At 37.4% G+C, this 20,134-nt stretch overlaps 1 pseudogene; it reads left to right on the top strand.

Annotated features, from left to right (window-relative positions):
* LOC108290546 overlaps nucleotides 1-19,331 on the top strand; it is a 23,297-nt pseudogene extending 3,966 nt beyond the window's left edge.
* The last annotated feature ends 803 nt before the right edge of the window (nucleotides 19,332-20,134 follow it).

Genomic DNA, 20,134 nt, shown 5'->3' with positions numbered 1-20,134 from the left:
ACACACACACACACACACACACACACACACACACACACCATTTGTTCAGTTTCTCTGAAGAACCTTGACTAATATACAGAATTGTCAGCCAGAATGGATCCTTCTGTGGAGAGTAAGCATCCCAGGTGTAGTAGACCTTGAGAAAAAGACTTGCATGCCAGTGATTTATTAAAGAAGCGCTTCAGTGAGATCTCTGATTTAAGTGGGAAAAGCAGGACAGGGAAGAGGAAGAGGCCAAGCAAGAATCCAACTTTACTTAAAGGCCTAGCCTCTGCCTGGCATCACGGGAGAGCTCTGGAGGATAACTTACACCTCAAAGTTTATTCCAAGTGGAGACATGGGAGTCAGGTTTTCCAACAATGGCACTATTAGTTAAGATAGAGGGGAACAACACACACTCCGGCCTTTCAGAGGGTGTGGCATGGGAAAAGAGAGAGGATCAGGAAAAATAACTAATGGGTACTAGGTTTAAAACCTGGGTGATAAAATAATCTGCACAAGAAAATCCCACGACACAAGTTTACCTATGTAAAGAATCTGCACTTGTACCCTTGAACTTAAAAGTTAAAAAAACAAACAAACAAACCCAAAAGAATGTCCCTCAGGGCAAGCGTGGTTGGTCAATATCCAGGCACTTCTAGATGCCTGCCTTTCCAGACACAGTAGTTTCCATGGCCCAAGAGAAGTCCTCCTGAGAGAGTCCTAGGTGTGGTGTCAGTGACACAGACACACGGAAGCCAGAGGAGGGGTAACAGGAACTGTGAAAAAATTGGAGGGGACCTGGGCATTCACAGTATCTATTAATCAGGGCTCTTGGGATTATTATAGAAATGGGATTGCAGGGCTAGGGATAAAATGAACTTATTTCTTTTATTAAGAGAAAGACACGGAGAAATTTTAGTTAATAAGTGGATCACAGTCGTATTCTGATACTGCTGGAAAAACGTCAGCTAGACTACACTGCTAGAAGTCAATTGATTCATTAAACACAGATGGTTTTCTGTTATGTTTTAGAAAGTAAGGCTCATCTGTAAAATTTGACATGTTTACAATAGTACTTTAATGACTTGGTAGTAAGCACTCTCTTCTTTTTTTCCTCATCATATCCACCTAAAGCTAAAAGTTTTTTGCTATTGGCAAAGAGTCTGTAAAATATAGAACTAGTTTTTTTTTTCTTCTCTACCTCACACTAATGGTGTTTAATGAAATTTACCTTTGCTTAGCAGACATCAAAATAACTGCGCACATTGCTTCTTTTAATGAAAATATCAGGTAGAGAGTTGCTTGGTGTAGGGAGCTAAGCCCCTGTTATGTAGGATATGTGTTTTCTGAGAACAGAAATGCAAAAGTTGAAGTATAGTCCAGTAAATACAGTGTACGAACGTTCTTTGCAGAGGCCAGTACAGTGGCAATTAGTGGTAAACTGTGTTTCACTGGAAAAGGTGCATAAAGTTTAATATTTACAAGGTAAAAGTAAGTCTTCCTTGCTAAACTAAAACTACTGCTAAGTATAGAATTCCTTTTAAGTTTTTCTCAGTGGTATTAATATTCAATGCACCTGCCTGTTGTTTCTCTGAAGAACCTTCACTAATGTGGTAGTATGTTCTATTTATTAGGTACTTTGTGCTTATGTATTATATGAGAGAGAAAAGAAGTAGAAAGAATAGTTTGCTTCTAAGAAATCCATAACACAGGTGAGGGACAAACATTTATTGGTTGGACCTATAAAAATAATAGCCAGCCGGGCATGGTGGCTCACACCTGTAATCCCAGCACTTTTGGAGGCCAAGGCAGGTGTATCACAATGTCAGGACACCATCTTGGCCAACATGGTCAAACTCCATTTCTACTAAAATACATGCCTACACACACACACACACACACACACACACACACACTAGCTGGCCATGGTGGTGTTTGCACGCCTATAGTCCCAGCTATTCTAGAAGCTGAGGCAGGGGAATCGCTGGAACCCGGGAGGCAGAGGATGCAGTGAGCCAAGATTGTGTCACTGCACCAGCCTGGTGATAGAAAAAGACTCTGTCTCAACATAATAATAGCTATAAGTTATTTTGTGGGCTGTTGTCTCTGCCAGGCATTGTACTAGACGTTTTGCTCCTGTAACCTTCACCACAGCATTACAAGTTATAAATTACTATTCATATTTTTAAATGAGGAAAATGAGGCTTAGATAAAATAAATTGCGTAGGATAAAATAACTTGTTAGTGCTTGATTAAGGATTTGAATCTGAACCAAAGCCATCTTTTTACTCAACTAACTGCTTAAGAATAGAGTCAGAAAGCTTGGCATCCAAATTAAAATCTGAGACTCAAACAAACACACAATGACCATTAGAAGTTGATTTTTAAAAAGCTGTGTTTGAAGCAAAAGGTCAATGAAGACCATGTGCTGATCAGGGCTGCCATTATAATATTGAAAAGTGATAGGAAGGAGCAGAAACCCTCAAGTTTTGTTTTGCTTTTGTCTTTACTGTCAAATGGAGTAATCTTCAAATCATAGGAGGGTGAAACGAACATTGGTTATTGAGAAATCTAAGTCTATACAAGTAAAGATACTTTGAGACAGCACCTAACAGATTTAAATGAGCTCAGGTCTCTTGCTAGATGAAATATGCCCTTGGAGACTTGGACAACCTAACACAGATCAATACTCCTAGTCCCTGCTAGCCCCTGTATAACAGTGTATATTTTAATTTGTAAGTACATATGTATTTGTATGGTTATGCCAAGACTTATTTATCTTTCTACACTCTAAGCTCTAAGTCTGTTGTTTCTCCACCCCCTGTCCCAGTTCCTCTGGTAGCTAGTACCTCTGGAAGTTAGTTGGGACTCAGCATCTTTTCAAAGAACAAAGGAGTTTGCTGAATCCTTGCACGTGGCCTCTGAAAAATCAGTGAGAACTGAGGATGGTAATATCTTTCTGATTTTGAAAAAGATGTCAATAACAAGCACAGAGCACTTCTAACAAGAAGTCACAGACTGGTGGCTTATCGGACAGACACATAAAGCTGGTAAGAATCTATTGACTAGTACAGAAGAGGCTACTGAATCTGAGTACTTTTAGGGACATGTATCTTCTAGTTTATCTTTCCACCTCCCTCTGTATGTTCCCCAGTTTTATCCCATGAGTAATTCTTGGTTGCACCTGTGGTTTGGAGTCCAATAGATTGTTGACGTTGATCCTGTGCAAGGTTCTCGAATACATAATGGCAAGACTAGATGGTCTGTAAAAATTTGGAGATCAAAGAGAGTGATCTATAAGACACAGGACATATAGTTTTCAATGAACTCCTTTCTGTGATAGTACTTAGCAAGATAATACAGTAAATTGGGACAGTGGAAAACGAAATAATTCTATTAATGATACAACCTAGACAACATGATTGTTAATGATACAAGGCACTGGTACATCATGCTCACATCTAATTTTCCAATATGTCTCTAAGTAAGATACTTGTATACAGTATTTCTTAATTCATTAATTCTTTTTGGTATTTTCAGACTTTCTATTTTGGTAGTTGAAGATACAGTACTCAGAATCACGATAATATTCAGGATCTAATAACATATTGAGTGATTGGGGAGATAAGTTTCTTAAAACAGAATAGAGACAGAAGTTAACCTCCCACAACAACATGTCATAAAAAACCCAAGCAACTCTCCTACATGAAATATGAACATATTTAAAATTTTCTCTGAATTATCACCATCATTTCCACTCCTACTCAGTTTTTCCCATTCAGTCTGTTTAAGGATAGTGCATCTTAGGTTCCAAAGAGAAAGGTCATATATTTTCCATCTTGTCACACTCTTTTAAAAAACAGTATACCGGAGAAATAATCTTCTTAGTGTGCATGGTTCTACTTCTACCTAAGGATGAATTGGGTGATTCTATTAGTATTGGTCAGAGACCTTGGTTTGATAAGACATTGATCTGTGTGATCTTGAAGAAATCATGCCTCTGAGCCTCTTCCTCTGAAATAAGGTTAATATTGCATACCCTAGAGGGTTGTTGTGAGTCTCATGTGAGAGTGTATATAATATGTACCCTATACGGAATGCTTTATGGGCTAGCACTGTGCTAAGCTTATCAGATACATTATTTTATGTGTACTCCACAGTAAATCTGGTATCAGCTGGGTACTTTGTTGCTGCTCTAGTTCCAGGAAAAATCAAATCTGAAAATTCAAAATCCTCCTCAGATTTCTGCTAATTCTCAAGGACATTATTTTTAAGGGCTAACTCAGCCTATTGGATCCTCCATTGGTTGCCAACTATGTTTTAAAGAATGACAATTTCTTCTCTAGTTTCTTTGTCACAAATCACTCACACCAATCATTTTGAGTTTAAAATATGGTGCTGATGATTTTGTAGTGTCATGGGGAAAAATTATGTATATATGGTACAAAATTTCACCTTCTTGCTGGCTACTGACTCTTAACCACCCCCACACTTTTTTTTTAACCTTTTTTTCTTGTTAGATTCACTAGAATTTCAAATTGATTTCTTCTATTATACAAAACAAATTCTCCTATTTAAAAATTTATGTACCTGATACTCAGGCTCTTGAGATCTACTTTCCATGTCATCATTTGCAAATATAGTTTTTTGAAAAAGTAATGCTACATTTGTCAATGTAAATACATTTATAGAGGTAAAAATCAAATGAGACAAATGGGGGAATTAAAAAAACTATATGGTCTACTGTCCCATTTTTCCTTGTTCTCCAGTCTTACTGTCCTAATTTGTCAACTTCAGCTTTTTTCTGGTTTCTTCTGTAATTGTCCAGCATCTTCAAAAATACTTATGCCTGGCCCGGGTGTGGTGGCTCACGCCTGTAATCCCAGCACTTTCGGAGGCCAAGGCTGGCAGATCACAAGGTCAGGAATTCGAGACCAGCCTGGCCAACACAGTGAAACCCCGTCTCTACTAAAATACAAAAATTAGCTGGGTGTGATGGCAGGCGCCTGTAATCCCAGCTACTTGGTAGGCTGAGGCAGAAAAATCGCTTGAATCTGGGAGGCAGAGCTTGTAATGAGCCAAGATCAGGCCACTGCACTCCATCTTGGGCGACAGAGCTAGACGCCATTTCCAAAAAAAAAAAAATTATGCCTATGTCTCTGTTTTTTAAATTTATCAGTCTTAGTATTTTTTAGCGTTCCCATGTTGGTAGTTCAGGACCTTTCCATTTCAACACACTCCTTCCACACATACACATATTATCTCATACTGTTCTCTCAATATTAGTTTAATACAATTTTTAATTAACTCGGTACCTAGTCTCCACATTACTGAATAGTTGAATATTATTTATGGCTGAGCCTGGTAGTGTACTATTATTTTCTTTTCTAAATTTACTCCATTACTGTACTATTTTTATCATTCTGTTTCTATTACTCTATTTTCCAGTTTTGCAAAGGCTCCAATAAATCTCACATTTTTTCAAATGTGAAAACATAGGTAACACACTACAGATTTTTTTCCCATCTGAAACAAGGCCTCCTATTCCTTCATCATTCTCCAATCTCAGCTGGTTACACTCTAGGCCTCATGAACAAAAGTCATCCTGGAATTTCCTTTAATCTTCTTCATTGCTCAATCCTATTTCTAGAATTCCATGTTGTTGTCCTCCTCCTCCTCCTCCACTACTACTACTTCTTTTCTTCTTTTCTCCTCCTCCTCCCCTCTTCCTCCTCCTCCTCCTCTCCCTCCTCCTTCTCTTCCATCTCCTTCTCCTTCTTTCTTCTTCCTCTTCCTTCTCCTCCTTCTTCTTCCTCCTCTTTCCTCTTGCTGCCACTGCCGCCTCCTCCTCTTCTTCCTCTTCCTTCTCCTCCTCCTCCTTCTCCTCCTCCTCCTCCTTCTCCTCCTCCTCCTTCTTCTCCTCCTCCTCCTCTTTTCTTTTTCTTTTTCCCCCTCCTCCTCCTCCTCTTCTTCCTTCTTCCTTCCTCCTTTCTCCTTCCTGTTTCCTCCTTCTTCCCCCTTCTTCCTCCTGCTGCGGCCGCCGCCTCCTCCCCTTTATCCTCCTACCCCTCCTTCTTCTTCTTCTTCTTCCTCTGTCTTCTTCTTCTTCCTCCTTTTTCCTCCTCCTCCTCCTCCTTTCTTTTCCTCCTCCGCCTCCTCCTCCTTCTTCTTCCTTTTTCCTCTTCCTCCTCCTTCTTCCTCTTCTTCATCTCTTCCTCCTCTTTCTTCTTCTTTTGTAGCTAACTTTTAAAAAATTTATTCTTATTTTAATAGTTTTGGAGTACAGTTGTTTGTTTTTGTTAACGTGGATAAATTCTTTAGGGGTGATTTCTAAGATTTTGGTGGACCCATCACCTGAGCAGTGTACTCTGTAGCCAACAGGTAGTCTTTTATTCCACACCGCTTTCCCATTCTTTCCCCGGCAACATCTATAAAGAAGGATACCATTTTTTCTCTTTTCTTGGTTTATTCCCTTATTTTGCTGAAGGTTATTTTTCAGCATCTGTCTAGAAAACAGTGCATGGGAAATAAATTTTTTGAATTCTTACATGCTTGTAAGTGCCTTTATTTTATTCTTACATTTGATTGATAATTTGTCTAGAATACTATGTATCTATCATTTGGCTGGAATAGTGGCCATTGAATATCTCTCAGACATCCTCTCTATACTTTTATGGTTCTCTGTTTTGTGAGTTCTGTCTTTCCAAGGTGTGATGCAGAATATACTTTCCACGAGCCTCCTTTGTAACTTAGTAACTCTCCACGAGCCTCCTTTGTAACTTTGTAACTTAGTGGAAATCTTGTTTACAAGATTTCCACTAAGAAACACATAGCTTGAGCTTTGAAAGGGGCAAGAATTTTGCTGGTGAAGGTTCAGGGGCAGCAGTTTCGCTGGTGCTGGTAATAGGAGTAGTTATGGTGAATTCTAATGCAAGATTGATGGAGGAATAAAGTTTTCTTACCAGAGTAGTTCTTCAGTGTGGCTCTGGGCCTTGGTACTGGAAGCCTAAGCTTGAACTTGTTTCTCTAGCCCTCCCAGTGATTCAGTGAGCTACCTACTGCCCTTCAAATATTAATTTCTTGTGGGCTACTGTGTGCATTTCTTTGTTTGCAACTAAGGCTGATACAGCTAACATAGAATTCTAGACTGAGAATAATTTGGCATCAAAAGTTGAGAGATTTTGCTCCACTATCTTTGAATATCTAGTACTGCTATTGTCATGTGATACCCATTATTTTCTTTTTAAAAAATTTTATTTTAAGTTCTGGGATACATGTGCAGAACATGCAGGTTTGTTACATAGATATACATGTGCCATGGTGGCTTGCTGCACTTAACAACCTGTCATCTAGGTTTTAAGCCCTGCATGTATTAGGTATTTGTCCTAATGCTATTCCTCCCCTTGCCTCCCACTCCACAACAGGCCTTGGTTTGTGATGTTCCCCTCCCTGTGTCCATGGGTTCTCATTGTTCAGTTCCCACTTATGAGTGAGAACATGGGGTGTTTGGTTTTCTGTTCCTGTGTTAATTTGCTGAGAATGATGGCTTCTAGCTTCATCCATGTCCCTGCAAAGGATGTGAACTCATTCTTTTTTATAAATGCTCATTATTTTCTAAGGATCTGTTTATGTGTGTCTCTGTGTGTGTGTGCGTGTGTATCTTGTAAGCTTTCCAACTCTTCTTTTAACTTGGTAACATTTCTAATGATGTTTCCAATTGTAGTTTTCTTTCATTTATTGTGGTAGGCATTCTGGAGCACTTTCCTTTTGGAAAATTATTTCCTTCACTTCAGGGAAACCAAATCTATTTTAAAATAATATCAATATTCAGGATTTCTGGAACTCCTATTAGATGTTGGAAAGCTGAGTGCAATTCTCTAATTTTGTTATTGCATCTTTGCTATTTTCTATCTTGTTTTACATTTTAGTTTACTTTCCTGGATTTCTCAACTTGAACTGCCATCCTGCTTTTGATTTTTAAAAATTCTATCTAAAATATCTTTCATTTTCAGAAGATCTATTTTTATTCTAGAACAGTTTCCAGTTTTTAAAATAACATTTTTTCAGGGCTTTAGGTTTATGGCAAAATTGAGCAGAAGGTAAAGATATTTCCCATATGCCCCTCTGCTCCGCACATGCATAGCCACTAGCAACATTCTCCAACAAAGTGGTACATTTGTTGAAATTAATCAACTACATTGACACAGCATTATCATCCAAAGTTCATAGTTTAAATTAGGGTTTACTCTTGCTATTGTACATACTGTAGGTTTGGACAAATGTATAATGGTATCAATTTATTCTTATAGTACTATACAGAGTATTTTCATTTCCTAAATATCCTCTGTGCTTTACCTATTCATCCTTTCCCATGCCCTAGACCCTGGCAACCACTGAAGTTTTACTATCGCCCTAGTTTTAGTTTTGTTGGTTGGCTTCAAAAGCTGATCTTCCAGGGATTTTGTTGGGTCAATTACCTAGCTTAGTTTTGGTATCCTCTGCAATTAATGCAGGCTTTAACTTTCTGTATTCTGATATGTCAGTTACAACTCTTCCATCTATTTTTTTCAGCTCTCAAATATTTGCTGAAATAATTCCACTTACTGTTACCTCTTCTCTCATTCTCTATGTTGTGGCTTAAAAGCATTTTAATTTGTCGATTTTCATTCTGGTATAATTTTGGAAAGGTTAAAAATATAAACACATGGTAATCCTATATGTAATTTAAAAGTCTTCTTATTTAATTTTTTAAACAATGACAAACATTTATTGAGGAATTGTGTCAGCTGTTGAAATAATGAAATGATCCACTTATCACACCTATGAAGAAGGCATGATTGTCTCTTTAACACTTGAGAGAATGAGATTCAGAGAGCTTAAATAGCTTGTCCAGAGTTATATCCACTTACCAGGTAGCAGAGCAAAAATTTAAGTTCAGACCTATCTGATTTTGAAGGCCATGCTAAGATGAATATAGCTTAGTACATTGACTATCTTATACACTGCAAGTTCTCAATGATGGCAACTTTGAGGATGTGAACTCATAAGTTCAATGTTTTAGATTGATTTTGTTTCTAGGATAAGTAGGGTAATAAGATTGTCTTTATACATAGCACATAATTTTTATCTAAGAATGCCAAGAATATAGGCTAAGAATGCTACCTTTATATAGGTGTGTGTATATGTGTGTGTGTGTGTGTGTGTATATATATATATATATATGTATACCTTTATATAGATGTATATGTGTGTGTGTGTGTGTACACTTATATATATACCTCCATAACTATAAGATAAGTTTTATGTTGTTTAGACAGTAATTTTGTGACAATTTGTCATAGTAGCAATAAGATATCAATATACTTATTAAATAAAGCTTTCCCTCTCTTGCTGTCTCTCTCTCTCTCCTCTGTGTGTGTGTGTGTGTGTGTGTGTGTGAGTATGTGTGTAACTTACCAGATGAAAAGGGTGGTAAATGCTTATTTGGGAGCATATGGGGAAAGGAATATGAATGGTTAAATAGTAACCACAGAGGTGGAAGGTATCTGGGAAAGGAAGGAGTAGTTGAAACTGCAAAGGCACTGCTTTATTCTCAGGGTGGGAGGGAATCTATTTTCATTTTAGAACTCAGATAGGACAGTGACTCTTCTTCTACCAAGAAGTTTTAAATGCCCCTAATTTTGCTACCATAAGCAGAGTACAATAGACATTGTCACAGGACTGCCAAGCTACAGAGAAAGGAAGCACCTAAAACATAAACAAAAGTCAATTCTAGTGGAATGAGAGAGTTAGGAGCTGGTGTTGTTCTTTGTATATGGGAAAGAACAAATTTTCATAGTATCACCTGATGAACGCTGTTTCTGAAGTGACTCTTACCTATCACAGGAGTTGGGGCTAGAAGTTAGGTGGGAGGAGATCACAGGTAGCACCAGTAGGGAAGTGAGACAGTAGGGGGAAAAGCAGCTATAGTTTGGATGTCCCTGCCAAACTCACATTGAAATTTAGGCTGGGTACAGTGGCCCACACCTGTAATCCCAGCACTTTGGGAGGCTGAGGCAGGAGGATCATTTGAGGCCAGGAGGTCAAGATCAGCCTGGACAAAATAGTGAGACTCCCATCTCTACAAAACATGTGGAAGAAAATAGATGTGGCGGCTCACACCTGTTGCCTCAGCTACTCAGGAAATTGAGGCAGGTGGATCCCTTGAGCCCAGGAGCTTAAGACTGCAGTGAGCTCTGATTGTGCCACTGTATTACAGCCTGGGTAAGAAAGCAAGGCCATGTCTCTAAAAAAATTAAAATAAAAATAAAAAAGAAATTTAATTGTCATTTATAACAGTATTAAAATGTGGGGTCTTAAAGAGGTGATGTTGGGTCACGAGGGCTCTGCCCTCATAAATGGATTAATGCTGTTATCATAGGAGTGCGTTAGTTATCTTGATAAAAGGATCAGTTCACTCCTGCTCCATTTGTTCTCTGCCTCTTGCCTTACACATGGATTGAGCCTTGCCAGATGTCAGCATCATGCTCTTGAACTTCCTAGCCTCCAGAACTGTGAGAAATAAATTTCTTTTTAAAGTAAATTACCCAGTTTATGGTTTTCTGTTATAGCAGTAGAAAATGGATTTAGTCAGAAGCCAATATTCGAATGAGAAGATTACCACTATGAGAAATTGGGGCTTAGGCCTGCTGGAGATTTCTGTGAGTCAGAATTGTCTCCCTGATGAGTGACAAAGCTGTGATACTTATTTATGAGCTCCCCTTTGTAGTGTTTGGGGTTGCTCTAGGAACTTCACTTTTCTGCCATCTGTGGACTTCCCTATGCACAGGCTGAACCTTCACTGGCAAATATATAAAGCCTTCTGTAAAGATCTACAGATGCCTGAAGTAAGAAGCCCTCAACAGGTAAGGAGCCTATTGACACTATTTCAAAGATAGAGAAAGAGGAAATCCTCCCTAAATCATTCTCTGAAGCTAGTATCACCATATTACCAAAACTAGGAAAGGACATGAAAATAGAAAAAGAAACTACAGATCAATATCCCAGATAAACATAGATGCAAAAATCCTCAATAATATACTAGCTAACTGAATCCAACAGCATACCAAAAAGATAATCCACCATGATTCAGTCTCTTTCACACCAGCGGTGCAGGGATGGTGCAAATCAATAAATGTGATATACCACATAAACAGAATTTTAAAAATGACATCATCATCCGAATAGATGCCGAAAAAATATTTGACAAAAATCCAGCATTCCTTTATAACAACTCTCAGCAAAATTGGCATCGAAAGACTTTATCTTAATGTAGTAAAAGCCATCTATGACAAACCCACAGCCAGCATAATACTGCACAAGGAAAAGTTGAAAGCATTCCTTTTGAGAAATAGAACTAGACAGTGATGCTCACTTTCACCGTTTATATTCAACATAGTACTGGAAGTCCTAGCCAGAGCAATCAGACAAAAGAAAGAAAGAAAGGAGATCCAAATTAGAAAATAAGAAGTCAAACTGTTGCTGTTCACCAATGACATAATTATATACCTAGAAAACCCTAAAGACTTACACCAAAAGCTCCTAGAACTGATAAATGAATTCAGCAGTGTTTCAGGATGCAAAATTAACGTACACAAATCAGTAACTCTGCTATACACCAACAGCGACCAAGATGAGAATCAAATCAATAACTCAACCTTTTTTACAATAGCTGAAAAACAATGAAAGACTGAGGAATATACTTAATCAAGGAGGCGAAAGACCTCTACAAAGAAAACTATGAAACACTGATGAAAAATTTATAGATGACAGAAACAAATGGAAACACATTCCATGCTCTTGGGTGGATAGAATCAATATTGTGAAAATGATTATAATGCCAAAATCAACTTAAAAATTCAATTCCCATCAAGATTCTGTGATTATTCTTGACAGAACTAGACAAAAAATCCTAAAATTTATATGGAACCAAAACGGGCCCAAAGCAAGACTAAGCAAAAAGAACAAATCTGGAGGCATTACATTATCCAACTTGAAACTATACTAGTCACCAAAACAGCATGGTACTGGTATAAAAATAGGCCCATAGACCAATGGAACAGAATAGAGAACCCAGAAATAAACCCAAATACTTATAGCCAAATTATCTTCAACAAAGCAAACAAAAACTTAAAGTGAGGAAAAGACACCCTATTCAACAATTGGTGCTGGGATAATTGGCAAGCCACATGTGAAAGAATAAACCTGGATCCTCATCTCTCATGTTATACAAAAATCAACTCAAGATGGATTAAGGACTTAAATCTAAGACTTGAAATCATAATAATTCTGGGAGACCACATTGATAAAACATTTCTAGGTTGCCTTAGGCAAAGACTTCATGACCAAGAACCCAAAAGCAAATGAAATAAAGTCAAAGATAAATACATGGGGCTTAATTAAACTAGAAAGCTTCTGTATGGCAAAAGAAATAATTAGCAGAGTTAACAGGCAACCCATAGAGTGGGAAAAGCTCTTCACAATCTATACATCTGAAAGAGGGCTAATATCCAGAATCTACCAGGAACTCAATTTGGCAAGAAAAAAACAAGCAATCTGATCAAAAAGCGAGCTAAGGACATGACTAGACAATTTACAAAAGAAGATGTACAAACAGCTGATAAACATGAAAAAATACTCAACATCCCTAATTATCAGATAAATGCAAATAGAAATCACAGTGTGATACCATCTTACTCCTGCAAGAATGGGCATAATCAAAAAATTAAAAAACAACAAATGTTGGTGTGCATCTGGTGAAAAGGGAACACTTTTACACTGTTGGTGGGAATATAAACTAGTACAACCGCTATAGAAAACAATGTGGAGATTCCTTAAAGACTAAAAGTGAATCTATCATTTGACTCAGCAGTTCCACTACTGGGTTTCTAGTCAGAGGAAAAGAAGTCATTATACAAAAGAGATACTTGCATACACATGTTTATAGCAACACAAGTTGCAATTGCAAAAATATGGACCCAGCCCAAATGCCCATCAATCAATAAGTGGATAAAGAAACTGTGGTATGTATACACACACACACATACACACACACACATATATATTTTATATAAAATATATATATATGTGTGTGTGTGTGTGTGTGTGTGTATATATATGTATAAAGCTGAATGCTGCTCAGCCATAAAAATAAGAATGAAATAATGGCATCTGAAGCAACCTGGATGGAATTGGAGACCATTAGTTTAAATAAAGTAACTCAAGAATGAAAAACCAAACAACATATGTTTATGTTCTCACTCATAAGTGGGCACTAAGCTATGAGGACACAAAGGCATAAGAATGATGTAACAGACTTTGGTGACTTGGGGGGAAAGGTGGAAGGGGATTAAGGGATAAAAGACTACACACTGGGTTCAGACTATAAATTTTCCAGGTGATTGGTATACCAAAATCTCAGAAATCACCAATAAAGAGCTTATTTATGTAACATAATGCCACCTGTTATCCAAAAACCTATTGAAAATAAATAAATAAAACTATACTTAACTAATATCTTGGGTAACAGAGCATATCACAGATAAACTGAAAGCCCAATGCCTGTTTAACTGAATTTCTCAACAAGCTAAAAAGCAAAACAAAACAAAACAGGCATGAAAATGATCAAGTCAAGGATTTATATTCTGCTATGATAGCAAAATATAGCATAATTTAGAGAATATGAAATGTATGGCTTAAGAGTCCATGATTATGTAGGATTGCATTAGCAAGATCTTGAAAATGAAAACTTAGACTGGCTAGAATTGAAATGATTTTTATTGACCACACTGATTAATAGTTACAAATTTCCTGGAGAAGAGGGACTTGGAGTTGACGTTAAAAAATGTATGTTCACTCTGCATAGCACATCTATATTTATATAGAAATTTGTATGGCTATATGTATGAAGACTCAAATGTGAGTATTGTAGCCAATATTTCAGGTACTCAAAGGAGTCAAACAAGATAAATCACACTAATTGTACATCCAACAAGGTTTATTTTTTTATGGATGTGTTCCACAATACATTGTACTTTCTTTTCCTAAAAACCAAACAAAAGTCAAAGTCCCAATAGGCACACTTCCCAATGTGTGTAAATTGCAGAAGCACAACATGTAGTTGAGAATGCAGGTCAAGGAACTGGTTGTACCCTTTTTCCTTACCTGAAGGTAGAACAGGTGGGAATATCATCTACATGCACTAAGAACTACCATTTAAAGTAATAGCCATCTCAGATTATACAAGTTCACAGCAATCTTAACTAACCATAGCAGATGTAATGTCTAAGAAATAAACAATGTAAAAATAAATCAAAAAGCAAACATTGGGATGTATTTCTGTTCTTAACTTACATTTACATTTGAAGATTATCGTCAATTATAAACTGAGATCTAGCAAAATGTGGATTAAAAACTTTCTTTTTGTATGTTATATTCTTTGATCTTTTACAAAGGTGCATTAAAAAGAAAAACAAAAGCTCTAGCATTGGAACAAGATGAGGGTTCAAATGCTTTTGTTCTAACATTTATTAGCTTTGATTTTGACCAAGTTCTTTGAGTCTCAATTCTTTCATCTGTCAAATATGGATGATGCCTTCCCCAAGTAGTTTTAGTGAGGAGAAACTGGATCAATACATAGTCTTTTCATTGCAGACTTTAAATTAAATATTCACCCCCCCATTTCTCCCTATTCACGCTTGCGCTTTCTCAAGCAGAAGGAGTATTTACATTATTGTAATTAAGTTCAAGATTATTTACTGATACTTTTTTGAGTTCTAGTTACTGTACTAGCTACTGATGACACCAAAAGAAAATAGAACACAAATTCTGTCTTTGAGTATCTCAAAATCTGGTATAGATATAGACTAAATCAGTTCAGTACCTTGTGTTGTATGCTATAAGAAATAAAAGGGAAAAAAGATAACTAAAGAAAAAGGAAAGTTATATTTAAACTGTACTTTAAGAATAAATATGGCTCATCATTCTATAAGAGGAGAGCATTAGGGTACTATAAGCAGAAGGATCTAGTATAAATTATGTTTCAAGTGCTTTTATATGTGGCAGCCTGAATAACATACAGAACAAACAGTTGTTACATTTACCTTCATAAACTGTATTCTGAATCATTTTGTATAAAAAATAGCACTTGGTTTTAATAATTGTTATATCGGTGACTTGATCTTTTTGCTGAATATTATTTTGAATGTATTTGGATTATATAGAGGATGCAACACTTTAGAGATACATTTTCAAACAAGTTTAAGCATCTAGAATTAGCCACAAAACAAGAAATGGTGAAAAACTTCTAGAAAGTCTCTGTATAGAAGAAGAGTTATCACAGATTCCATAGGCTAATTTTACATTTATTTTTAATTATAGAAAGTATCCTGGGAGAGGACTGGAGGACACCAGCATCAACAAGTTGAAATCATCGCAGAAGTCATCAGTTTATAATCTTCACAAAGTCTAGTGAAAAAACAGCAGTAAGTTGTCTATGTCAAAATGACTGGAAGTTAGATGTTGCAACAGATAATTTCTTCCAAAATCCTGAACTCTGTATATGAGGGAGTGTAAAATGATAATTGGACAGGAAGAAGTTAGAACAACTATACAATAGATACAAAGATTCTCAAGAGGAGAATAAAATTGGAATAGATTGTATACAGCAGTTCTGTGATGACCTTGCACTCGATCCAGCCAGGATTAGTGTGTTGATTATTGCATGGAAGTTCAGAGTAGCAACACGGTGTGAGTTTTCCAAACGGGAGTTCATGGGTGGCATGACAGAATTAGGATGTGACAGAATAGAAAAACTAAAGGCCTAGATAACCAAGATGGAACAAGAATTGAAAGAACCGGGAGGATTTAAGGATTTTTACTAGTTTACTTTTAATTTTGCAAAGAATCCAGGACAAAAAGGATTAGATCAAGAAATGGCCATTGCATACTGGAACTTAGTGCTTGATGGAAGATTTAAATTGTTAGACTTATGGAATAAATTTTTATTGGAACATCATAAATGATCAATACCAAAAGACACTTGGAGTCTTCTTTTTTAAAATGTATTTTATTGCATTTAGGTTTTGGGGTACATGTGAAGAACATGCAGGATTGTTGCATAGGTACACACATGGCAATGTGGTTTGCTGCCTTCCTCCCCATCGCCTACATATGGCATTTCTCCCCATGTTATCCTTCCCCAACTCCCCACCCCCACTGTCCCTCCCCTAGATCCCCCCCACAGACCCCAGTGTGTGATGCTGTGTCCATGTGTTCTCCTTGTTCAACACCCGCCTATGAGTGAGAACATGTGGTGTTTGATTTTCTGTTCTTGTGTTAGTTTGCTGAGAATGATGCTTTCCAGGTTCATCCATGTCCCTACAAAGGACATGAACTCATCGTTTTTTATGGCTACATAGTATTCCATGGTGTATATGTGCCACATTTTCTCTGTACAGTCTATCATTGATGGGCATTTGGCTTGGTATCCAAGTCTTTGCTATTGTAAACAGTGCTGCAGTGAACATTTGTGTGCATGTGTCCTTATAATAGAACAATTTATAATCCTTTGGATATATACCGAGTAATGGATTTGCTGGGTCAAATGGAATTTCTATTTCTAGGTCCTTGAGGCATTGCCACACTGTCTTCCACAATGGTTGCACTAATTTACACTCCCACCAACAGTGTAAAAGTGTTCCTATTTCTCCACATCCTCTCCAGCATCTATTGTCTCAAGATTTTGCGATGATCGCCATTCTAACTGGCATGAGATGGTATCTCAGTGTGGTTTTGATTTGCATTTCTCTAATACTCAGTGATGATGAGCCTTTTTTCATGTGTTTGTTGACCTCATATATGCCTTCTTTTGAAAAGCGTCTGTTCATTTCCTACTCCCACTTTTGGATGGATTTGTTTTTTTCTTGAAAATCTGTTTTAGTTCTTTGTAGATTGTGTATATTAGCCCTTTGTCAGATGGGTAGATTGCAAAATTTTTTTCCTATTCTGTTGGTTGCCGGTGCACTCTAATGATTGTTTCATTTGCTGCACAGAAGCTGTGGAGTTTGATTAGATCCCATTTGTCTATTTTGGCTTTTATTGCCAATGCTTTTGGTGTTTTAGTCATGAAGTCCTTGCTTATGCCTATGTCCTGAATGGTTTTGCCTAGGTTTTCTTCTAGGGTTTTTATGGTATTGGGTCTTATGTTTAAGTCTTTAATCCATCTGGAGTTAATTTTAGTGTAAGGTGTCAGAAAGTGTCCGGTTTCTGCTTTCTGCACATGGCTAGATAGTTTTCCCAACACCATTTATTAAACAAGGACTCCTTTTCCCATTGCTTGTTTTAGTCAGGTTTGTCAAAGATCAGATGGTTGTAGATGTGTTGTGTTGCCTCTGAGGCCTCTGTTCTGTTCCATTGGTCTATATGTCTGTTTTGGTACCAGTAACATGTTTTGATTACTGTAGCCTTGTAGTGTAGTTTGGAGTCAGGTAGTGTGATGCCTCCAACTTTGGTCTTTTTGCTTAAAATTGATTCAGCTATGCGGGCTCTCTTTGAATTCCATAGGAAGTTTAAGGTGTTTTTTTCCAGATCTGTGAAGAAGGTCATCGGTAGCTTGATGGGTATAGCATTGAATCTGTAAATTACTTTGAGCAGTATGGCCATTTTCATGATATTGATTCTTCCTAACCATGAGCATGGAATGTTTCTCCATCTGTTTGTGTCTTCTTTGATTTCGTTGAGCAGTGGTTTGTAGTTCTCCTTGAAGAGGTCCTTTACATCCTTTGTTAGTTGTATTCCTAGGTATTTTATTCTCTTTGCAGCAATTGTGAATGGCAGTCGTTCTTGATTTGGCTCTCTTTATGTCTGTTATTGGTGTATAGGCATGCTTGTGATTTTTGCACATTGACTTTTGTATCCCGATACTTTGCTGAAGTTGCTTATCAGTTTCAGGAGATTTTGGGCTGAGGTGATAGGGTCTTCTAAATATACAATCATGTCATCTGCAAATAGAGACAATTTGACTTCCTCATTTCCTAATTGAAAACCCTTTACTTCTTTTTCTTGCCTGATTGCTCTGGCTAGAACTTCCAATACTATATTGAATATGATTGGTGAGAGAGGTCATCCTTGTCTAGTGCCAGATTTTAAAGGGAATACTTCCAGTTTTTGCCCATTCAGCATGATACTGGCTGTGGGTTTGCTGTAAATAGCTTTTATTATTTTGAGATACGTTCCGTCAGTACCTAGTTTATTGAGAGTTTTTGGCATAAAGGCTGTTGAATTTTGTTGAAGGCCTTCTCTACATCTGTTGAGATAATCATGTGGTTTTTGTCTTTGTTTCTGTTTTTGTGGTGCATTACGTTTATAGACTTGTGTATGTTGAACCAGCCTTGCATCCCCGAGATGAAGCCTACTTGATCATGGTGGATAAGCTTTTTGATGTGCTGTTGCAATCAGTTTGCCCAGATTTTATTGAAGATTTTTGCATGTATGTTCATCATGGATATTGGCCTGAAGTTTCTTTTCTTGTTGAGTCTCTGCTGGGTTTTGGTATCAGGATGATGTTGGTCTCATAAAATGATTTGGGAAAGATTCCCTCTTTTTGCGTTGTTTGGAATAGTTTGAGAAGGATTGGTACCAGCTCCTTTTTGTATGTCTGGTAGACTGCCTCAGTAATGGCGGATGGCCTTGGTAGTGGGGGACTGCCTCAGTAATGGCGGACTGCCTCAGTAGTGGTGGACTGCCTCGGTAATGGTAAATACCCTTCCCCCACAGAGGTGGACTGTCCCGGGTCCAGCTGTGCTTGCTGTGAAACTCTCAATCCAGAGCATTTTAGATTGCTGGTCTTTGTGGGGGTGGGACTGGCAGAGCCAGATCACCTGGCTCCCTGTTTCATTCCCCTTTTTATCAGTTGAATGGGTGACTCTGTCTTCCAGGTGTTCTTGTCACCAGTTGAAAAGGCACCCGGATTTGTGTGAGTTTTTGTGTGGAGACCTGCTGCTCTGGCTAAAATGGCCACAGTCGAGGCTCGTGGCACTTTTCCGCCTGGGAATCTCCTGGTCTGTGGGCAGTAAAAATTTGTTTGGAAATGCGATAATCACTCACCCTCTGCATTTTCACTGGTAACGGCAATCCAGAGGTGTTGCTATTTGGCCATCTTGGATCCCCCAGAATCTTCTTTTAGACTTTAGTACAATGATTGCAGATTACATGTCTAATTATGATGAAGAAGAAGCATGGCCTGTTCTTACTGATGACCTTGTGGAATTTGCATATCTCAAATTGCTGGGACAAAAAGTACAACAATGTAGCATTAAAGGAACCTACTAAATGTACACAGTCTGTACAATGAATACAACAGAATATTGTACAGTCAATTTCTGCTGGCTGGACTAAACTGAGGATCAATCCTCACAATTCAGACTGAGGGTTCAGACAAAACTTTAAGGTTACATCTTGGACCATATTATATTTCGTTCTTCTAGTGGTGGTTTTGGCTTGTCTTCTAATCTGGGCCACTCTAAACATTTGTAATTCCAACATTGTGGATTTCATTTTATATCTGTGGACCATCCTACTTTATTCTCCCATAAGTCTTAGAAGCATAATGGTGATTATTTTGAGGTTTCCATTCTTGCTAAAAGCACAATGCTGTATTTATCAAGAAACAGATATCATAAGAATTAAACATATGAACATCACAAAACAGTTTATAACAACTTCTTAAATATATGCTTTGGGCTAGTTACAAAGACTATTCTAATAGCACTTCCAATGAAAGTGATATATTTATGTGTACTGGATCTGGAATGGTGTTTTGGTTAGGGGGGAATTTTTTTTTTTTTCTGGTAAATCACATGTGTTGTTGATGTGATTAGACTATCTGATGAAAAAAAAATGTCAGAATAACCAACATGAGAAATTTTCAGGATAACTTGGTGCCTACCTGAAAAATGTATTGTGTTTCAGACTTTTGCTTTCAAACGGTTCCACAGAACTAGTCTCTGCTTACCTTACCCATGTTTATGTATAGTTGTCCTACAGGGAGCTTTTATTTAGAAAATGTCTGCATAATGTTAGATTCTACTCCTGTCTGCATTTTGCTCTACATAAT

Source organism: Cebus imitator, unplaced genomic scaffold (assembly GCF_001604975.1).
Source record: "Cebus imitator isolate Cc_AM_T3 unplaced genomic scaffold, Cebus_imitator-1.0 Scaffold439, whole genome shotgun sequence".
Lineage (NCBI taxonomy): Eukaryota > Metazoa > Chordata > Mammalia > Primates > Cebidae > Cebus > Cebus imitator.
Note: the sequence above shows the minus strand (reverse complement) of the source record. Positions and strands in the feature narration are given on the sequence as shown.